The sequence below is a fragment of the Acanthopagrus latus genome, chromosome 21, assembly GCF_904848185.1.
Source record: "Acanthopagrus latus isolate v.2019 chromosome 21, fAcaLat1.1, whole genome shotgun sequence".
NCBI lineage: Eukaryota > Metazoa > Chordata > Actinopteri > Spariformes > Sparidae > Acanthopagrus > Acanthopagrus latus.
In genome coordinates this window covers 25,125,165-25,148,987 of record NC_051059.1, presented here as the reverse complement: position 1 = coordinate 25,148,987, position 23,823 = coordinate 25,125,165, and the positions used below count along the sequence as shown (strand labels likewise).

At 43.2% G+C, this 23,823-nt stretch overlaps 1 long non-coding RNA gene and 2 other non-coding genes across 3 annotated transcripts; 1 reads left to right on the top strand and 2 right to left on the bottom strand.

Moving 5' to 3' along the window:
* Nucleotides 1-3,186: 3,186 nt before the first annotated feature.
* On the bottom strand, nt 3,187-3,268 carry trnas-uga. The gene has a single exon. It is a non-coding gene; the product is annotated as a tRNA-Ser (tRNA).
* Nucleotides 3,269-5,255: 1,987 nt separating this feature from the next.
* trnas-uga lies at nt 5,256-5,337 on the bottom strand. Its single transcript has one exon. It is a non-coding gene; the product is annotated as a tRNA-Ser (tRNA).
* A 2,857-nt stretch (nt 5,338-8,194) lies between these two features.
* LOC119011267 lies at nt 8,195-11,803 on the top strand. The gene is made up of 2 exons (XR_005072150.1): nt 8,195-8,539; nt 11,058-11,803. It is a non-coding gene; the product is annotated as an uncharacterized LOC119011267 (long non-coding RNA).
* The last annotated feature ends 12,020 nt before the right edge of the window (nt 11,804-23,823 follow it).

Below are 23,823 nucleotides of genomic sequence, written 5' to 3'. Positions count from 1 at the left end.
GACACTTCTTTCCTGAACATAACCAAGTAGTGGCTGTAGTTTGTCATTTTTAAAAAAGGGATTAAAAAAGAAATAATGTTCCTTGAAACCTGCTACATCTGTTTTATAGAGTGTTGCTATTCATGTAAGTGAAGGGTCAGAGTGATACGTACAGCGTCGTAGTTTGAATCTTCAGGCCAACGCCCAGTGTGACGTATTCGCTGAGTTCGGACTGAAGCACAACAGGATGCGTCTCGAGCTAAAATACATCAATCTGATGCTCTGTTGCCTCCAGCACAGTTGGTTACTCCTGTGAACTAGCACACCATGCTAAATGTACAATCATGACTCCATGACATGTTGAAATAATGAGAGGAAGAGCTTTGGATTCAGGGAGGAAAAGGTAAGAGCTTTTGCTGACACCTGAACAGGTGCTGCTAAAAACAGGAAGAGCAGCAGTCCAACACTGTTCATCACGACCAGAGAAGAGTGAAAACGTCTTTCCCACCGAGAAAATCCTCTCGAGGAGCCGCTGTTGTTGTTTTCAGTCACGTCTTTTTGCTGGTCGTCACACCTGAACCTCACCTGCAGCTGCCAGAAGCTCCTCAAACTACTCGGATTGGCCTGGACACTTAGCTTAGCATAGTGAGCCTGACATGAATCCAGCTGCCACCCAGTGTAATAAATGCTGCACTTAACTCCGTCTGGACACGAGTTTGTTGAGCCTGAGACTGAACCGTACAGTAAATGTGCTGTAAAGCTAAAATAGCTCCGTAAAGCTACAGAATTTATGCTAATTCTACATGATTTGAGCACTACAAGCTGCTTTAAAGCCACTAATGGGAATAAGCTCTGCAGTTAAAAGCCACGATGTCTTTATCTGTCTGCACACGAGGGCATGACAGCAGCACGTCATTGTTATTCAGCCGCCGTCTGTTTTCCGATGAAGTGGAGTGGATGAAAAGCCTTTTTTTTTTTTGTTTTTTTTTTTAAGAGTGCTTATTCAGGTGAAACAGCAGCTCGGTATCGATTGGGGAGAAAAACGCTCCCGGTACATAAGCTAGTGCTGCCAGCCAGCGGTGTTGACTTAGAGAGGAGGAAGCGGGGAAATTGATTTTTTTTAGCGAGATGCTGCTTTTACTTCGACGATGAGTCATATGAGCAGATTCGGAGCTTCTTAAGTGTTGTGTTTTCACACCGAGCTGCACACTGACGCCAACTTTCACTGTTCCTTCATGCAGCTGGGAGGAACGTAGAAGCTCGGTGCCCTTATATCATATATATATATATATTTATATATTGAGTTCACATGATAACAGCTACAAAGTCAGAGTTGCTTTGTGTCTAATCTTTTTCTGCACCTTTGAAAGGACTTCACACACCTCAACCATCGCTTCAAGTAATTTGTACTACAGCTGCAGTGGTTAATCCTTAAATTGCGAAATTGCCAACTATTTTGATAATCTAATATCACTTTTTAAGGGAAATAATTCTAATTTCAGCTTCCTAAATGTGAATATTTCCTCGTCTATGACAGTAAACTTAGTATCTTTGTGTTGAGGACAAATCGAGGCATTTGTCACCCTGGGCTTTAGGAAACACGACTCAATCTTTTCCACCATTTTCTGACAAATTTATAGACCAAACAAATTAAGATGTTCATAAGCTGCAGCCCGAACTTGAACTGTGGCTCAACCAGTGAAAGAAAATGTGTCCATCATACATCCCAAATCCACACCTGGTTCGGATACACAATTTGCATCAGGTGTCCTTTTGTTGATCACCTGTGTCTCCGCCTCCCTACATCACCTGACCTCCACGTCCACCTGCACCTGCTCCCAATCCCCTGATTAACTCCTGAGCATATATACCTGCCTCTAAGTCTCTGTTATCTGTGGTGTTATCTGAGTGCCACGGCCCAACCGCTGCATTTACTCTGACCTTGTGTTTCACCTGTTGAACTTTTCGTTACCCCCCTTTTTTATCTCCAGGTTGTGCATTTCGTCTCACAGCCAGTTTTTTTTTCCCCCCCAGACAGCAGAATTATTCCACCAGACATGCAGATGTAACATCACAGTGGCCATCAGTCCTCTCACAGCTCCAGCTGAAATATTGTCACTCATTCTCCCGCTAGCTAACGAGGTTGCCTGAGCGTCATCGCTCGTGTCTGTGTGCAGATCAGAATCATCTGCTGCTGTTTGTAAAAACCGTAGAGTATCTGTCCGCTGTGTCGCTGCCGGGCGGCCACTAATGGCCCATTGTTATTCTTGCAGCGAGGAGAAATCACAAATGCTTATTGCGGTTCACAGGCGGATGCAGGAGTTTTGTTTCCGAAAATGAGACGTCTGCAGTTTCACATCAGCAGCTTGAATATTTTGTTGCTCGTACATCCGTCTGTGAGCAGCGAACGCACGCCGATGGATATTCTGTGACTGTTCGGTGATCAATAGAAGGCGCCGTGGATGGCGTGACTCATCGTCTCTGAAATGTCACAGTTAATAGCAATCACACACACACACACACACACACACACAGTCAGATTATTTATCTGACAGTTTTCTGAGAGCATGTCAAATAAAACTCGCTCGTAAAAACACATTTGCTGAATGTCTCACCAGAGAGTTCACAGCGCCTGTCGCCGAGCTGTTGGCTGAGCTCTCGTCTGGAGGGCACAGAGGGGCTTAAAGGAACAGTTCACCCAAAAATGGAAAATTCATTCTTTATCCACTCTGCATTATATACTCGCTCCCATGCTGCTGGAAAGTGAGGAGAAATGTAATGTTCCACAAAACAGCGGAGCAGCATCTTCCTGAACAAGTGAAGCAGATGGACGCTAGTTATAAAACAAATTTATGTGAAGCTTTAGAAATATTCTGTGGCACATGGTTAGATTTTCAGCATGTACAAACCTTTTTTTATTATTTAAGAACAACCTACTGTGTTTACTGTACATTTATCAGGCGCTTTAGTCCAAAGTGACTTACAGTAATTCATTCATACATTCATATGCTGCCATGCAAGGTGCCGACCAGCACACCAGGACCAGTTTGGGGGTTCAGTGCCTTGCCCAAGGACACTTCAACTCGCAGAATCCAATAAGAAGACGCTGGCTGTACCCTTCTGAGCCACAACCACCAATGTGCATCCTTTTAAGGAATTAAGCAACATACATTTGAGGGCTTGACATATAAAGGGAGCCGGACACATCGCTGTGAGCAGGGTTTGAACCTGCGCGGGGAAACCCCATTGGATTTCAAGTCCAACGCCTTAACCACTCGGCCATCACAGCTCGTCCCTTCTGAGCTACTGTTGAAAAATGTGGGTCCAACATGACAGATTCTGTTGAAGACACATAAATGTGTATGATATAAATGTGAGGCTGAGGTAATAAAAGCATGACAGTGATTTTACACTAATGAAAACATAAATGTGAATATTTATTCTCCTGGCCAGCAGGGGGTGACGTCACTGGTTCCAAAAGTCTGACTGTATGTAAGCTTATGAGAAAATCACATGAATTCTTACCTAATGTAGTATTTTCAGTAAACAGTTTAAAGTCTTCTACGATAAAATATGATGTCTTTTCGGATCATTACTGTCTGAGTCGTTCATGGTGCCCATCCTGGTGCCATCCTCTCTGTGGCTGTGTGCACTCCGGTACTGTAGTCGGCGCTGTGGACCTCAGTATCTAGAACACTGACAGAAACCTGTCGAGTGAGGGAATAAATAAATCCTCTTTAAACAAAACAGAAGTCATGATCTTGTTTGTTTCGAGTATTTGATTTTTCTCCACGGATTTCCCTGGAACTCAACACCGTCTTGACGTAAACGTTCCTACACTGCAGGTTTCTTCCTGCTCTCGTGTTTAATCTGCTGAGTGACACGATCACAGGGTTGTTTCGCTGGTGTTAACTCGTCTCAATGAAGGTGAACGAGGGCGGTTTAAATGATTTGCGGCGATATTTACGACCTCATTACGATCGTACGACAGTCAGGTGTGTTTGTGCAGCGCTTTGCGGGATTTGAACGCTCATCACTTCAACCTGCATCTCAAAGAGACATGAAGGAAACTATTAAGACTAGAAAAATAAATAAAACCTTTAATTTAAATCACCCCTCAGATCTTTTTTCTCATTACTGCCTCGTCCAATTGGATCACTAATGGCCACGGTGACTCTCAGCGGCCACTCGGTACCGTCTCCCCTCCCCTGCCCGGTTCACCCGTTGTGAGGACACTTCTGGCATTTAGTTGATAATTTTCATCGGTGTCACACGTGCGGTGGCCCCAATATCGCCCGCCGTCGCTCATCATTAGCGCGTTTATAAGCACGCATCCAATGGTGGCCCTCACGGGGAATTTAACCATTTGCATAGAAAAATTGCTTTCCTGCGTGCGATGAGAAAGGACTGTTTTGCATAATTACAAATGATGTGCGGCTGCCGGACCGGACTGACGTGTGCACGTTGGAGAATTAGGAGGAGAATGGGCACGGTGATGGATATGATGTGTGTCGGCGGACATGAAGGACGACCGCGGATGAAAACTGCTTCGGTTTCACGTGTTTCAAGGTGAAGACTTTTATTTTATTTCCTGTTCGAGTGCAGGTTTCACAGACAAGGATTGAAATCGTGCAATGCCGGTAAATGATTGTTAAAGGCCAATTTTCTTTCCAGTTCCTCATTTTCTATTATAAATGTGATAATAATTGATACTGTGACCATCTGATACTCCCTTTGTTTAGTGTGTTGAGCACATAGTTTAGTTACAGTGGCTGTGTCTCGATTCAGGGTCTGCATCCTTCGAGACCTTGTTAACCTCGTCAGCCGTTGTTAAATGGGACGGTCTCGCCTTTGGAGCATTTTCTGGTTGCGTCTCCAGATGTTTTACCCTTATGTCACGATTTCTGACGCCCAGGCCTTCGAAAGTGACGTTCTACGCCACGCGATGTCGCCATTTTCTCCCTTTCTTTCTTCTTATTTGGGCGTGTAAAGAATCTTGGGATATGTGAAGTGAAAGTGTAGTGTCATATATGTGGCACTTCTTCTTTCAGATCTTCATGGAACTGATTTTAATCCAAGGATATTTCGGTCCGTCTCCAAAAGTTTCATTCATACACTGATGTCGGTGGCAGCCATGCAAGGTGCCAGCCAGCACATCAGGAGGAGTTTGGGGTTCAATATCTTGCCCAAGGACACTTCGACATATAGAATCTCATAACGTATTATGTTAAGCAAGATACATTTGGGTGCTGGACATATAAAGAGCTCCTTCACATCGCTGTGAGCAGGGTTTGAACCTGCACGGGGAAACCCCATTGGATTTCAAGTCCAACGCCTTAACCACTCGGCCATCACAGCTCATCCTTTCTGAGCTACTGTACGTTACGTAACGTACACGCAACCAGTGAAATTCCCAGGTGAGGGTCAGTAAAACACATGTTAGTAAGATCTGTATTGCAGACACCATCAAGCAGTCATGACTCTCGAATGATGAGATTAATCTGGTCAGACTGGGGCACATTTGAATTTAGGAACCATCTGACTTCAAGATTCGTAGCTAATTTCTAGTTCTGATCTTCTGATTAATAATCAGGTGCAGGGTTCCACCTGAGAGCCGCGCAGGGCCGTAAGATGAGGTTCTTCAATCAGCGCTGTTAACGAAGCATTTTCTTGCCATTCACCGCAGATCTCTGGAAGTCAAACCAGCATCTCTCTGAGTAAAATCATCCATTCAGCCTCAGCGTCCAGTGGCTGCAGCATCAACAGAGAGCCGACGAAGGTTACTCACATTTAAGACGAGCCAGGACTCTTCACGTCGATGAAAATTTGATGCTCGGTTTGGATTCTGTTTGGAGTTATGAAACCTCCAGTCAGCCCTCCCGCAGGCCGGGACATATATTATGGAACAGCTGAGTGAAACGAGTTCAGTAGCACTAATCAGTCCCCGCGAGAGGAGTCAATAGGACTCTGTCTGTCTGTCTGTCCGCGCTCAGCTCATTCACAGGTTTAATGTCGAGCTTTATTAACACGGCCGACTGCTGCGACAGCAAGTCTTCCCGGGGTTCAAGGAGACAAGAGAAGGGCGCTGAAAAACTGCAAAGATGATGTAGTGATCGGTAAACTGAAAGTGCAATATGTAAGAGTACGTAAAAGTTACTGTGCTGCAGAGATATCTACTGATATTAACATGCTAACCAGTTAGCACCTAGCTACTTCACTGGGTGAGAGTCAGATAGTAAATGTCAAAGACACTCACACCGAGCTCCAAGTCCAGGCAGAGTCGGCTAACTGCAGCTACAGTTGTAACTAAACTGGATTACAAACAAGATGTAATGTGCATCTTCATATTTACCATCATAATAACAAGGCCACGAAACAGCAAACCAAAGTCCAACCTGAGGAAATGAAAGAAAAGTAAATTATAGTAACCTGACCTCAGGAGATAAAACAAGGTGAACAACGCTCACATCGTCTGAGCAGTTTTTCCTTTCAGTAACTACATAGGAAATGAAAAGGCTAATGTACTTGGATGTGCACTAATAAGAAATATGATTTGATGGGAAAATCATTTAAAAGGTCGATGGCTGCGACAAACACGTGTTCCAGAGTGAGGCTGTCAGATAATTGATGACAGGAAGAAGGTTTTAGTCTCGGTTAAACGTTGGGAAGGTCAGCACAAGAATGACACCATGTTTAAGTCTGTGATTGGCAGCAGGCGACTCAAATCCTCATCCTGTCGCTCACTTCTCGCCGTGTTTTCCTTCAGGTGATATCTGCGGCGTCTCTAATGTTGTGTAGACTGACGTCAGCGGCCTCCTCGATCCATCGAGCGGCTCCGGATCCGCTGTCACACGCTAACATGGCTGCATCGTGTTTGCTAAAAGGTCTGAGCTCAGAGTTTTCACCGGCGAGCAGAACTTTCCATCGATGCCATTTCTCGGCCAACTTCCTCCTGCTATCTGTCTCGCTCCGGTGGCGCTGGCAGCGGAGGAGAGAGCTGGGGAGCCGAGGAACGAAGACTCGAGGTGATAACAGAGCCGGAGATAAAGCAGACAGAGGAAACGCACACACAACGAGCAGCGGCGTGTTCAGACGGATGTGTTCGAGAGCTATTAGTGCCTGTCACAGTTGGCTTGTCACAGATCTGGCACACACACACACACACACACACACACACACACACACACACACACACACACACGTCCCAGTACCTTGCACAATCCTAATTCTCACAAGTGTACACACACTGGCTGACATACTCCCGACTGTGGCAATCATGCACAGACACACACTCGCATCCTTCCTACGTGTCTTTCTATAGCACTGTCACTCACACACACGCAGACACACACACACACACACACACACAGACACACACACACACAGACAAGTGTCTGCCAGCCTTCTCAGGGAATCAAAGACTGCAGCAGCAGGTATTTTCGACGTGCAGACTTGAGCAGTTTTCAAAGATAAGAGCTGCGACTGAGTGGCTCCACCGCCATCTGGGTGGTGTGTGTATGTGTGTGTAAGTGAATGTGTGTGTGTATATGTGTGTGTATATGTGTGTGTGTGTGTGATGAGAATGAAAGACCACAGTCCAAACACTTCTGTCTCTGCACATATCATCCAGCATCACGGAGGAGGAGGAGGAGGAGGAGGAGGAGGAGGGACACCTGTGGCCAGGAGCGCTGGATAAAATAGGGCGCAAAAACTTTTTCATGCAGAAGTTTTGGAGGACGACTTGAGAAAGTGTTTATCTCTCCTCCTCTCTCTGGGAACCTAAATGACAAAAACTGTGGTTAAAGTGTGATTAATTTAAAAACCTTGATCCCGTCTTCACATGTTTCGGTCTCATCCGGCAGCTGCGACATGGCTGCCGCGTCATCCGACAGTCTGAGGTTGTTGTTCAAAGTGTCTGACAGCATCACGGTGACGAGTCAGACGGACCGAGATCTGTGTTTTAATTTATAAGTGACTTTTGTTACCGTAAATTCATTCAAGGAGATGTCTCACTCTGGAATCTGGTGAAAGCTGAGCTGCAGCATTTAGTCAATTCAAACAAAATGAATCGCCAGATGGAGGATTTGCTGTTTTTCTTTGCCATTTAGGAAGTAAATGAAGAACTTTGCGGTTCAGTACTCCAGGCCTGTAGGGGTCAGCAACACAGGTTTAATGATAAATAATCCCTTTGTTATGTGATGAGGAAGTCTTTTGATTCATCTCACATGAAATAACTGCCTCAGGTTTGTGTAAAGAGGAGCACCAGTTGGTTAGCTTAGCCGCTAAACATTTAGACGCTTTGTTTCCAGTTTGGCTCCACATTATCATGACTTTATGAGTGAAACACCAGCTCACATGTCGGGAAACGCTGCTGTATACGGAGCATCTACAAGGAACTCTGTCAGAGGGAAAGTGGAGGTGGTGTCGAGTGCAGCTTCGCCATCAAGCCGACAGAAAAGACTTTGATCAGACGGGGAGGCAGCTCTTTGATGCAGAATGACCCAGCATGTCGCCTGAGAAGTGAAGGAAAGAGCACGTCGGCGCTCTCACCGACATGAAGGTAATGATGTTCAATTTACACATTTGAAGTCTGGCGTTATGTCGCAGCAATGAAGGAAACTTCATGAGGTCGCCGTTCATACGAGCGGCGAGAGAGTCCACATCCGTGTGACTCTAAAGTAATCTTGTAAGATGGAAGTGCGAGGAGAGGAACTTTTAATGTTTGTGCCTTTTTTGAGAAATGCCTCTGAGGTGCCGTGTCCTCTCTCCGAGCCCCAATTATCTATTACCAGGTGTACCGCACCTTAACAAAGGTACATTTGATGCTGTGTTTGTCCATATTGACCTCTGGTTTCAGGCTGGACATGAGCAGCTGTCTCCCGGGAGAAAATCCTTTTACCCAACCCATTTATCTCTGACCCCTCCGCGGTTACATCACCTGACTTCCTCCCTCTCTGTTGTAATAATTGCCGCCTGACAACAAATGTGTCCACAAAATGGGTCGTAACGAGCTGCTTTTACAGTCGACCTACGTGGCCGTTTTTCTAGTGACAGTGCAGCCCAGATCACCTCCTTCTGTCGGGTCCTCCATCCGAACAAAATGACACATTATCTGTCTTTATGTGGCTCGCACCTAGAAGAGCCTTGATTTAGATGCGCAGCAATGAGGTCTGAGGGTTGAGGAGAAGTTGAGGTTTTCCAACAGCTGGGAGGTTTGAAGGAGCACGTTCGAGGGCTGTATGGTGACGGGAGAAGAGGGGCAGTGTGGGAAAACTCGGAGAGGTTGAACACCAGGCTGGCAGCAGCACTATGGGTTAGTTACAGACGTCTGGTGGCATCAGAAGGAGGAACTTGCTGTGGTCCGAGTGGGGGACGAGAATCTCGACCACCTGGGTCAGGAGGAATCTTCAGGAGGCGGCTGCTGCTGCTGCTGCTGCTGCTGCTGCTGCTGCTGCTGCTGCTGCTGCTGCTTCTTTAACATTTTAACATCTGCATATCTGTGTACACAGAAGCAGCTCCTGTAATTGGACTAAAACTTAAAATGCTGTCCAGAAAAAAAAGTTTAATTACAGACGGACAGGGCAAATATTTTAAAAAACCCACCTCTCCCTGTAATATCAATCCCAGCTGAATGTGACACCTTGTACAACCTGCTTTGGCCATTAAAGCAAATTTGAATTGGTGATAAAAGAGACGGAGCGTCTGAGTGATGGAGAGAGAAAGAGGGAGAGAGAGAGAGAGAGAGGGATGACAATAGAGCGTGAGAAAGCGTGATAGAGAGCGACAGAGACGGACCGATGAGCGAGAGTCCAGTCATCAGCATTTCAGATTCGCTCCTCTGCGAGAAATCCAGCCATCCATAATGCATCACACGTTTCCTAGCAACAGCCGGGAACCTAGCAACAGGATCGTAGCAACAGCAACAAACTGCCGCCTCCTCGCTTCGCCGGCCAATGGCGGCGCGGCCCGTACGACCGCGCGGCGGCCAATCGAGGGAGGAGGAGGAGGAGGAGGGGGGGGGGCAGGTAAGAGAGGGAAGTGGGTGTGTTTTCCTCGCACAGCTGATTGGACACACACACACACACACACACACATTGTCAAACACACTCACTGTCACTCAGTGAGCGGAGAACACACACACACACACACACACATACGAGCAGGTGCAGCACACACACACACACACACACACACACACACACACACACACACGTCAAATCCTGCATCTTCTGACATCATGTTCATCATGATTAAAGAACGTGTCGCACTAATGCAATAATATCAATCAGTCAACATTTATTCATACTGGAGATCAGTGAGAGGTGATCCTCATTAACAGTCACACTGGGTCAAAACGTTAATTAAAACATTAATGTATCTGTTAAATTAGCTGCTGTAATTTTTACAGCTTTTATATGACTGTATATTAGTTTACATTTTAATTAATTTATAGGTGCAAATGTAAGAATTACCCACCTGTTGACTTCATACTCAAAACAAATCACATCACTAGAGTCACTGCAGACTTACTTTAGTACAAACATCTTAACTTCAAAACTGTTATTTCCTCACGTTCTGTTGATGATTTAATCTTCAGGAAAAGTTCTGAGAATGAGAGATGAGAAGGAAGTGAGAAGTCTCACTCCTCAGCAGCTTCCATCAACGGCTCCGGAGGAAACACGCCGTCTGATTCAGGATGTTATTAAGACTTTTAAAAACAAGTTTAACGTCTTCTGGATGAAGTCTGATCAGGTTCATGTGCTGCTGTTATCTACCGTCCCTTTATTTTCCGGTGAATTCACGGAACAGGAAGACAAATTCTTCTCAGATAATGACGTGGCGTTAGACTCATCATGACGTCATGACGTCATGTGTTAAGCTGATTCCAACTTTCAAACATCAAACTCGATCATCAGGTTTTAAGAGTCTGACAGCTTCATACTGATGGTGTCTGGAACTCTTGATACAAACATATAGAAACAGGCATTCAGTTTGTTTTTCTATCTAATTTCAGCTTTATTTTATTTCTCTTGTCTCACTTGAAGAGTTGAATATTATTGACTGGCTTCTTTGTTCAGACTTTTGTGTCCAAACAGGCTCTCTGGGTCATCTTTATCACGACTACGTCACTCCTTTTTCCCCCCGAGTTAAAACCATGAAGTGAGCAACAGTCGTCCGTCTCCGGCTGGTTTTTAAAAGCCTTCCCTCCTATCTCTTCTCTTCTCCTCTCCTCTCTCTGTGTTGTTCTGTCGGCTATAGCTAATATCAGCCCTTCACTCAGAAGAGACTCTATACACCCCAGGGCGAAAAAAAAAAAAAAAGAGAGCTCCATCTTTAACTTTAAATGAGCTGTAATGGCGTCCTAGATCCAATATGGCCTCGTATCCTGCAGCCACACGGGGGCTTTTCAATTCCCGGGGCCAAAGGTGTGAGTATTATCTGGAGATTCATTCCCTGGGCTTAAATGGGAGAATGAAAAGTGAGGCTTAACTCACCTGCCTTTTTTTTTTGAGAGAGAGAGCTCGACGCAGCTCATTCTTCATTCAGCGTCGAGGCAATCTTCAAACCAAGAGAGGAGGACGAGGAGGAGGAGGAGGAGGAGGAGGAGGACGAGGAGGAGGAGGAGGAGGAGGAGGACGAGGAGGACGAGGAGGACGAGGAGGAGGACGTCAAAATGGCTCCCCGATGTTTGTAATGTGATTTTACCAGTTTGATGTGTTCAAACTGAAGGGAATCTTTTCTTATCTTGCAGAATCAGTGACTTGTTGAATAACTCTTATTTCCAGCACGTTCTTTTTATTATTATGAATGTTTTTATCTGAAATTATGGTTGGATTGTTTTTAATTTTCTGTCCTGGAATGTTTTGACTCCATTTGAAGCACTTTGTTTGTTTCTGCTGAACAGGTTTAGATTATTAATTTCCTCTCAGATTATGAAACGAGTCTGAGGTGGAATTTACAACCAACACAAAGATGATGATGATGAATCTCTGTAAACCGACATCTTGATACGAACGATGAGATGTGAGATGTGTTGATCGATCATGTTTGAGCAGGTTTTGGAGTCATCATGCAGGTGACTGGTCCATGTGGACCCCAGTGGTTCTGAGACGGTCCCGGTCATGTGTTCTGTGTTCTGGACTCCTGCATCGGTACAGCTGCTCCAGCGTCACCCACCTCTCTATAACTGATTGGTGTCAGAGTGTGTTGAGCATATGAATCACAGGTGTACAGATGGATTATGGGCTGTTTTTAGCAACTGATTCATCATTTCCATCATTTGCTGACGATAAATGTCAAACATTCAGTGATCCGACTCCTCAGATGTGATGATTTGTGGTTGTATTTAAAGATCCAGAGTGTCGTGTGATTCGGTGGCGTCGATCGGAGAGGTTGTAGAAATACCCGTCATCTATTGTGGCCGCTAAGAGCGCAAAAAATTACAAAAGGCCCGCCGAGTCGAGCGTCTGTAGAAACAAACATCCGGCTCCCTGTGTAGATATAAAAGACTCACACTAATGAGGACATGATTATGAATATTATATTCAATTTCTGCCCCAAATCCTCCCTAATCCTACAAACAAGACCTTAAAATGAAACAAATGTTCATGATTATGATACAGGAATAGAAGAAATCAACCGCGTTAATCAATAAAGTGGCCAAAAGGTGAGTGACTCGCCCACGACACTTTCAATAAGTATTTAACGGGGAACTTGTAACCACAGTTTGAGGAAGGAAGAAAGAAACAAACAAACAAATAAAGGAAGTAAGACAGAAAGAAAGCAAGAACGAAAGAAAGGAAGAAAGAAAGCAAGAACGAAAGAAAGAAAGGAAGGACAAAGAAAGAAAGTTGCAAAAAGAAGTCCAATTATATATAAGCTTATGATAAGATGACCCGACTTCTCACGTCACTCATTTCCTCAGTAAACAGTTTCCTAATGAGTTTACAGTCTCAATCTGTAGTTTCAGGTCGTCTTCAACTCAGCATGAGCTTCATTTTGTAAATGATGGACTCGTGTTGAGTAAAGTCGCTCCCACGTCATGCGGTCGAGTGTTCAATCAGATCCGAGCTGCCACAAACAAACTGGGCGACCAGAGTCTGAGTCAGTACCAGGAGAAGGATTTGAATCCACACTGGATGTTTTTCTAACCCTGACCAGGTGGTTTATAAACCTAAGCAGAGCAGAAACACACCGTTCGAGCAGAACAGATGTTAAAGTACTCACATCAGGTTTTAATCATCTTTATGTTTGAGTAAAAACGAGTCGTGGTTGAGTTTTGGTTTCACGGCAGGTGACACGTCCATCAACCCTGAGTGGACTTTCTCTGTCTTCACCCCACCTCACCTGACACGTTTCCGTGCCGTACCTGGACACATTCTCCCCACGGACGTTAATAAGAGGGGATCGGTGTAAATTTGGCCTCTCCTGCAGATGAGTTGAGAGCTGGGAGACTTGTCTGTCTGCGGAGGTGTTGTCGACAGGTGTAACTGTTCGACACAGACTCAGAGCACGCTGCAGTCTTTACCACCCATCTGTCCTGAGAAGGACACCAAATCACCCTGAAGGGGGAGACGGACGTGTGGACTACCTGACGCTGTTGAATATTTGAGTAGTTGACTTGAAGAGTCCGCGGAAATTGACAATCGATTCAGCTTTAGAAATGTTGCAACAGTCCACATGATTTCACCGTCTGCAGCTCGTCCACCTGTCACTCCTCCTTGTTTTTCCTCCCAAATCCAGTGTGGGCGTCCGGAGGCCGAGGAGAGCGAATCAGTTTTATTTATTTCTTTCAGTTGACGTGTTGTCAAGATAAGTGTTGCTTGGTGGCTGGATGGACGCCGAAATTAATAGTAGACCTGTTAGTGAGTAAAACGCCACACTTCCTGTCTCTATTTATCCTCTTTCTCTGCGTCAGTCCTCGTTTCCTTCCACCCTCTTTCTCTTTCTCTCTCCTTAATTTCTCCCCCCTTTCCACTCCTGCTCTCTCCCTGCCGTCTTTATTCAGTTCAATTTCGATTCAATTTGCTTTATTGGCACGAATGTTGGCTGAGCAGTGCCGCCGAATCAGTCGAATAATAAAAATAATAATAATAATAATAGAGAGCGTCGACAACATGACAATAAACAGCTCTCCCTCTCCCTTCTTCTGCCTTTTGTCACACCTTGTTGAATTTCACTGCCTCCCTCACACACACACACACAGACACACACACACACACACACACACACACACACACACACACACACACACTGCCTCCCAGCTCTCCCAGGATTTTTCTCTCCATCACTGCTCAGATTAATCAGCAGCTTCCTGCCAGTGTCTGACAGTTTTCCCCTAGTTGGCCAGCCTCCAAATCAGACGTGTTAGACACCAGCTCGCTGTCCTGTCTGTCTGACTCTCTCTCTCTCTGTCTGTCTGCTTTATCCCACATGGCCGTAAGATGTCACTGCAAATCTTTTGTATTTATGTTGCATTCTAACGGGATGCTCGTCTTCTTCTGTAGTTTGTGTGTAAATCTGAATTTACACGGTGATGACGATGTTTCGTCTCGGTGTGACCGGGGGAGTAATGAACGTAATCAGGATACAAGACAAAGGTAACTGTATTCTGGTGGCGTATGAAAGAGGGATCCTGAGTTTAGTTGTGTATGTTCTGGTATTGCAAAAGTAACCAATGCAGTGTTTTAGTTACAGTTACTGTACTAGATTATATTTTCAGTAACCCTCCCGACCTGCATTCAGTCTGTTTCGTCTGAAGCGCTGTGGAATAAAATCCTCTTCAGAAAATATTTTGTAGTTTGATTCTCACAGTTACAAGATCTCATGACTCACAAGCAGCTTTTTATCTCTAAATATATGATATGTAACTTTTCATAGATCTGTCATTATATTTTTTTTGGTCACCTGTTGCCATGGCGTCCAGGGAAACACCAGCTGACACATCAGACAGTGAGGAAGGACGTAAACACAACAGGAATTAAACTTCTGTGAGTAATTCTGTTTAACAGTGAAGACAACAACTCCCATGATCCCACGCTACTTCACGAGGTCATCAAATCTGTTCTGAAAACATTTGTTCCTGCTGACGATGTCAAACCTTTAAAAACTCAAACAGGAAAAAGAAGCGTAAGTGTTGGGGACTATTTTCAGCAGCGGATTAATCCACATTTGGTGCTCCAGTTGGACGGTGTGTGTCAAAATGAAGTACAGTGTGTGTGTGTGTGTGTGTGTGTGTGTGTGTGTGTGTGTGTGTGTGTGTGTGTGTGTTCATAGTAATGAAGGAGCATGTCATCCAGTATGACAGTGTGGCTCAGTGATGTGAATAGTTTTTTGGGACTCTAATGGAGCACAGAGGAAGAAGTATCAGGCATCAGATACACACACACACACACACACACACACACACACACACAAGACTTACTAATGGTTTTGTTTTTTTGTTTTTTACTCTGGAGTTCTTGACAGCGAGACAAACAGTGAATATCACCGGCGTTATTCCTGAAGACTTGCGGCTCCTCTGTCCTGTACTCTGAGCCGTGTCGGTGGTTTTACATCCTCGTTTCAGCTGGAGACTTCTGGGTAACACGTCCAAGTGAGCAGCATCTCGATAAACTTCTGATAAAACTGTCAATCGATGTGTGCGTTAGCCGGGTTTGATCGGCAGCTAACTGCAGCTGTGATGAAGGTCTGCATTCTGCACACGACTACAATTAAAAGGCTAAATTTAACAGAAAGCATTTTCAGCTAACGGGCTTCTCGTCAGTTCCTCTGCTGTCTGTCTGTCTGTCTGTCTGCAGTGAGTCAGCATGTCGGAGGGAGAGTCACCTTAATTTGGTCCGGAGGGAGCCTTCGTCTGCTGCTGAATAACCGTCTCTCATTTGGAGTCACACACACACACACACACGAGGTAAACATGCAGGCAAACACACACTTACAGGTGTGACTAAATGTTCACCCAGGGCCACATCACACACACACACACACACACACATTTATATTCAAACTGACACGCTCACGTATGCACGAAACCTTAAGTGGCCATAAACCAAAACACTAGCGGTGTGAGAACAAATCTGCACAGCGTTTCAGTTTTCTTGCTGTTAGTTATGTCACAGGTTGCACACCAGCTAGTTTAGCTTAGCATAAAAATGGAAACAAGAAACACAGCCAGGATCCGTCCAGAAGTAACGATATCCACCTGCCAGTGAATGTATAATATCTCACTTGTTAAACACGAAGTGTAAAAATGATAATTTCTGCAGTTACAAGCGCGTACGTGCCAGGCTGTTTCTTGGCCCGCGAGCAGCTGCCAGACGACCGATGGAGATTCCAGGAAGTAACTCGTCCCGGCCAAGAAATAATCAAACCCAAAGAAAGTGTCTGCCGAGCCGTCAGCGTTGGGCACAGAGACGAGTTTTCTATGGAAGCAGCAAGTGAATGAAGTGAATCAGCAGCAGAACGTCACGACCGGATTTGCATTTTGGACGTCAGCGTGTTTGCTTTGCTCGTTAATGAAGCGAACTGACTGAATTATCAGTGTCGAATCTTTGAGCTCGACTTCACAAAAATGATTCAGATCAGCGTAACTATTCATTAAATTTACACGTGAGGAGCTTTCAAATAAGAAAGTGCGTGTCTAATCATCCAATCCCTAAAGGAAAAAGTTGAGGAATCTGAACATTTCAAGCCGGCAAACTTTAAGTTCGACATTTAACTTAATTTCTTTACGTTGTGAGCATCATTACGTAATGTTTGAGTGATATGTTAAAGCTCAGGTTACTCAGAAACGTTTGCTTTATGTACGACGAGTTTAATTTCATCATTAGCCATATTACAGTTACACTTTAACCCCCGTGAGCAACTTGAAACTGATGAAAAAGATAATTGAGATTTTACCGTTTAAAGTCTGGATTAAATTAGACACTGACCAAACAGGGATCATAAAAAATAAGACAAGTCAACAGATCATTCTTACACCAAATTACAGTTTTATACTCTAAGATATGAAAACTTTCCTGTCACATCTTACAGTCTGATGTGTCCACTTCACGCAGGGATTGTTCTTGTAGTGAACACTTTGCACAAACTGCTTCTTTTAGAGCCTAAAATGCTTCGTCAACTGCAGCAAAATCAAAAATGAAAACTCTCTCTTAACCTCTCCTCCTCACACAGTCTCTCTCTCTCTCTCTCTCTCTCTCTCTCTCTCTCTCTCTCTCTCTCTCTCTCTCTCTCTTCACTTATTTAATTTGGTATCACATTAACGCTCGGGAGCAGAAAGTTAATTACGCAGGATTTTGAATTATGGATTGCGAAACAGTTTAGTAACATATTGCCTCATTTCTCTCGCTGTGGACCGAAGCTGCGATGAGATTTTTCACAGTTACTTTGCAGGTATCAAAGGTGCCATGTTCACTGGGATCTTTTCTTTCTTTTTTTTTTTTTTTTATACGAGCTGAATATTATATTAACTTGATATCATCTTCTGTGAAAGCCCACATGACAGATGACGGCCTTCGTTCCAAAATGCAATATCATATGCATTAATTATGGGGTGGAAAAAAAATCGCTATCTGAAATTCCTCAATATCTCTCTCTTAGCAGTGAGCCGTTATATGGCCGTCCTTAATGGCAGTTGTTATAAGATTAGAGGTTTTTTGGTTATATTACAGTCTATATGTCACGTATAAAAAAGTTGACTACATTTAATTTCAGATAAGGGCCAAGTTATGGTCTTAAACATCTTAAATTCATACGTAAAAATAAAAGACGGAGATGTTTTAGATTGTCAGTTCACTGAAATAACAATTTTTATCCCCCTTTGGTTTTTAACGTTCCTGCAAATCACAGATGTTTTCAAATCTGGACGTGTCAAATCACATGACATGTTGGTAGATTGATGAGATTCAAGTCTGAGTTTCATTATTTGTAAGGGTCAAACTTCTGGATATTTTGAAGCAGACACGTTCATTCGTGTTCGTGGAGACCAAAAACCAGGTAGGTGATCTTTCCTGACCTGAAACCTCACCAGACTCTGAGCACACCGCTGTCACAACGTACAGTTTTCAACATATTATTTGCAGAAATGAACGATACCGACATTTGTTAAGCCGATTTGGTTGGAAGTTTTGCTCAACTCTGTTTTCCTTGAAGTGGGAGAGTAAGCTCGTCGCGCTTCACATGTGATATTAGTGACAGTGACAGTCTGAGGCTCTCAGCCCACGTTCAGTTTGTACACATTATTATACAGACGAGCAGGACGTTCAGTAAATATAAGTACAGATTTGTGTGGAGATCAGACTTCACATTTACACACCATACTGTCCCTGACCTCCCTCCCTCCCTCCCTCTCTCTCCCCCAGTCATTTACATTTATATTGAATTAGAAGCCGCGGTGGAGAGCGAGTGGAGGCAGCCGAGACTGATTATAATGGGAGATTACGGGCCGACTGCACCACCATTATGTCGTGTAATTACAAAAGAGAGAGGAAAGAGAGGGAGAGGAGGACGGAGGCCCTCGGACGCCCAGATGTCAGGATCTATTTCATTTAGGGAAATAATGTCTCTCTGCTATTTTTTTCCCCCCCTCCATCCATCCTACCTGTAAATATTACAAAGAGCTCTTTTTTTTTTTTTTTTTTTTTTTGGGTCACAATTTATTTGGAGACAAATATCAAACAAGGCATTGAAAGAGGATGTGTGATTTACCGATCCTCTTTACGGCTCCATCTGACCGACATCGATCTGGATGTCGTAATGCGTGCAGGATGACCGGCCGTGCACCCGAGGAAAGAACTAATGGCCTCCGCGTAATGTAAAGCCTGTTGGAAGTGATCATTTGTTGTGTTTAACATTATAAAGTCGACTGTGGCTGATGGATTGTTAGAAGAAGTGACTGGTGATTCCGGTGTTATAGTTAAAGTAACAGCCAGGGGTGTGTGGGTCAATTAATAAGAAGCCAATGAAACTCAAATATGTATCCATAGAAGATTTTACAGGAGGGACAATTCAGCCAGTAATGAAACTTTTGTCATTATCTACTCACCAACACGCAGAGGGAAGGTTAGATGAAGTTTAATAGTCTATAAGATCCCAAATGTTTTTGAAAAGATGTTATTTAGCTTCACACCATCAACGTGTGGTCGAGTTTTTAAGCTTAGCAGCTGCAAAACGGGTGAAAATAACGTCACTTCATATCAATTCGGCATCTTGGAGCTTGTGTGATTTTGAGAGATTGATTACGCGAGACAACATCCAGTCTAAGCTTGTGTTTAACGTTTTAAAAACAAGTCCCCAGCTACTTATGTTCTTTTGCTGCAAGTCTGTTTTGCTGTGAAGCTCCAGAAATGTTTTTGTTGAAACTTTTTCTAGACTTTTAACCACCAGGGACGACTGAGTTATAGCATCTCGTCAAATACTGGCAGTCGGCCCGACCGCCAGTCCTGCAGCCGCAGTGTTTAACGAGTTGGGAATGAGACTCAGATAATTTACTTTCTCACAAATAGGACCTTAAGTTAATTAATTCATTGCATAGATGTAGGCGTCTGTGGGTCAGTGGGTAGAGCCAGCGTCTTGTTATGGGGACGTTGCTGGTTTGATTCTCCTTGTCTGCACGTCAAAGTGTCCTTGGGCAAGATGCTGAACCCCAAACTGCTCCTGAGTCCTGGTCGACACCTTGCATGGCAGCCAACACCATCAGTGTGTGAATTACTGTAAGTCACTTTGGACAAAAGCGTCTGATAAATCCCCCCAAAAAATGAACAATTCCTCTTTCATCATATTAAACTCTTTTTTATTTATTTGTGTGTCTGTAGAACTTCAAGCACTGTGAAGTTGATCCAAAGTGTTTTACAGTGGAGACATATTAAATATTTTTAAGGGAACATTGTCCTCCTGGATCGGGACAGACGAGAGTCTTATCGCGGGAGCATTTCAGGTCTTAACGTTGGATTGTGGGGACAAGAAACTTAAAATGTAATCACAGTCAGAATCATTCACTGCCTTGTAGATTAACATCAGGAATTTTAAAACACAATAGAGGAGCGAGTGAGTGCGGGGAGCTGAGAAGAGGAGAAATGTGTCCAGCTCTTTGTGACCTTGATAAAAGCCTTGCGTCAGCATTTTGATCTAGTTGGAGACATGATAAAAATTTTTTTTAAAAAAGTCTGAGTGATGCTAAAATACAAAGAGCTGCAGGAATCAAAGCGGGAGGAGATGAAGGCACGGATGACTTTGTCCAGGTGGGAGAGGAGGAGGATTGTTGTGAAATATCGCACGGTGACGAGGAGATCGAGACCTGATTTGACCAGATGATTTTCTGCTCCATTTAATGCAGAATTAAACATGACTCAGAGGGTTTTTTAGTTGTGCTGTGAGAGACCGAGACAAAACATCCGACTGCCCTCAGCGCCCACACTGACATCCCACCGCTGTTTTTCAACTTTTGAATGAGTCATTATTACGTTCTGTTCTGGACAAACACCCTGTTTCAAAAGAAATACGTCATAAAACAACATTCTCAGTGTTATTTTATTCTCAGTGTGTGTGCACAGGAGGATTCTGGAAGGGTTACATCACACTTGCGCGCTGTAAAAAAATAAAAACAGCATAATTTACCATAAAATACCGGCAATCTGTGGTTCACAGAATATCACTGTAAAATAATACAGTGACATTATATAAGATATGATGTTATTCTTTGTTTGCAGCTGCATATTTAACAGTTGAAATATGTTTTGTTTACAGTTAATTACTGAAAAACAGCTCTAATATAAACCTGTTTACGATAAACCATTAAAAAAATCAATATATATTCTGTAAATCTAATTACAGTCTATCGCACAGTACAGTTGTATGATGTATTACAGTAATTTATTGCAAGTCGAGTACAGCTTCAGGCAAATTACGAAGGAAACAACCAACAAAGCAAACTGTGAACAACAGTGCAGACTGGACTGGACTGAGACTGGACCAGAATTTGGCTTCCAAACTATTTGTGAAGTCCAGATTTCCAGCAAGCAAAGACACAATCTGAGCTTTGAATGTGAAAACAGTCTGTTAGTGTCAAACTCTACATTATTCTACACAGCCAAGCACAAATATTGAACAGTGAGAACAAAAAAAAAACATGTTTTTGACTGGAGGGAGACTTAAAGATACAGCCAGGACCGACGTGTCCAGACGCTCCGTTGATTTTGTCCTGTCGATATTCATCCATCATCAGTCACAACTCCGTGTTTGTTGAGGTTTATGTTCTCAAGTGAAGAAGATGTGAAAATGCAGAAAGTGTCTGAGTGGAGCTGTAGCAGTGAAATAACACCTGAAAACCCAAACAGATGTCAGATGTGATGGGATTCTGTTGTGTTTTCTATACAATACAGTTCATGCCACCCACATTTACCTCCAACTTATGATCCCAAAGTGCAACACGAAGAGGAGGCTGCTGGGAAACAAAAGGAAAATGTCTGTAAAGTGATAAACTGCAACCATTTGTGGCTGCGGTCATTACTTTAATCTCTCACTGTCAAAACATTTTAAGATTTCCAGGCAGGAGTAACATGAAGAGCGTATTAATGTCTCATAAAGGACTGAATGGATAGATTTCAGACAGACATCTTCCAATACTTCCAGGAATATTTACCACAGTTTACCACCTGCTGCACTTCCTGTTTTCCATTCCACTCACCGTCTGCCCACAGGATGGCAGCACTGTCCCTCAAACAGCCCTGCAGATATCTGAGATGCAGGTATCCAGTTTCCTGGACGTCTACACTGGCAGGTCTAACTGAGGGAAATGAATGGAAGTGGGTCAACATGTGTGACTAATAGATGTTTTTAATTTCAGTGTGAGCGTTTTGGCATTGACGAGCAGAAAGAGGGGATAGTAGCTGATGATTCAGAGAACTACTGAAGTGGAGATGAGAGAAAAAAAAGATTTGAGTAGTGGCTGACACCACGTAACTTCTCCTTGTTCTATATTTAATGTTTAAATGTGCAAAATCTGACATCAAACTACAAATTTAAAGGTGCAATAAGCATTTATCTGAAATTAACCATGTTTTGGAAGCAATATAACCTGAAACATGCATGAAATGACTTTTTATCTTAAGCAGAGTAGACAGTTTTGGTTCAACTTCACCTCTAAGTTACATGAATAAAGGGAAAATACAACCATGAGACACTTTTAAATGAACTCACAGACAGTGTACGAGCCACTGTGCCAGTGAAGCAGTCATAAAAATGCTTCTACTGTCCAATAAACGTAATGAGGCGCCTGAAATCTGTGTAAACTACAAGACTTGGATGGTGGAATTACTCTTAATTACAGGTAACAGAAATATTGTTGTTCTTTCTTCACTGTGCGTTCACCAGGTCTGTGGTCAGCAAGGAGGTGAAACTCCCTCACGACGTCCCTTAAACCTTCCTTGAATTAGATATAAAATGAATATGTCTCCATAACGATGTTGATATTTCATTAACCTCCCTATGAAGAGCTTAAAGGTCAGGATCAGATGCAGAGCGGCAGCCATTCAGCCGGTCGCTTTATGTGGTGAAACAGCTTTTAATGTGTCTGATTTCCTTCCATGTGAGCAGTAATAAAAACAGCCATTTAAAAGATTCTGGATTAATGAGGACAATAACAACAGTCATTAAGTCAGATAGCGTCTGTATTTGAGAATGAACTGTTAGGAGTTGGCAGGCATCATCATCATTACCAAGTAATAAAACGCTCATTCTGTGAAACGCTGATGATCCAGGACCCTGAGATATCTGTCAAGTGGCCCTGTGTGGCTCCACAGGTGACTCCATGGCCCCACCTAGTGTTTGGTGTGTGCTAACGACATTTTTATTTGGTGGTCAGATGACATTAACTGTGACAGATATTCAGTAAATATCCACTAATGGGCCTGTTCAGTTGTTAGCAGCCTGGTTGGAGCTGCATTTGCTTGTGTTTGAGCGCTAACTGGGTGCATTTATTAGTTTAATTGTGAGGAAGCATTTGCACGTACAGCTTATGTGGCATTAATGTGATAGTAATGTATGCAAGAGAGTAGCAAATGTAGACAAATGAACTGGGAGAGGTTTACACAGGGAAGCTTTTATTCTAAATCAAGATGAGAAAAACAACTCTGCACATGCTGAAAGGTGCACTGGGTAGTTTTTTTGTGGAAGACAATTTATTCTGACAGATATCTCCATGTGTAAACAAACTAAATAAACAGCGTATCTTAATTTTCATTAATATTTATATGTGGCGGACCCTGCCACCTTTCTAGCTTAAAACAGTGTTCTGTGGACCTTATACTCCTCTGTGTTAATTCACTTATATCTGAGTTTGTATCATTATCTCATTAATATTGTAATTATACAAATTCTGAGTTGGAATCTTCTTCTCCAAAACTACATTATGCCCTTTTTGAAAAATAAAATAAGATAAGATAAAATAAAATAAAAATGGAGACATATAGAAATACAGAGACACAAACAGACAAACAAAATATTCAGGGCACTGCACCACAAACCAGCTGTGGAAATAACTGTTGAAAAAAAAAAAAGCTAATTGAAAAGAGTAGACGCCTGGATGTTAGAACATTATTATGTTGTGTTATTGCAGCCATGAAAAATAGATGTTATTAATGATAAAAGCACAATATATTAAACGGTCACGTGATAATGCATTCGATAATTTATAGTAATTAATAATAAAGAAAATATAAAAGTAATTGTGAGTCCTTATGTCATGTGTAAATACAGTATGTATGTAAAATATGATCACTACTGCTGCTGAACGACTTTTACTTTTACACAGCTTTTATTTTGAAGGCTGTATTGACATACCGGAAG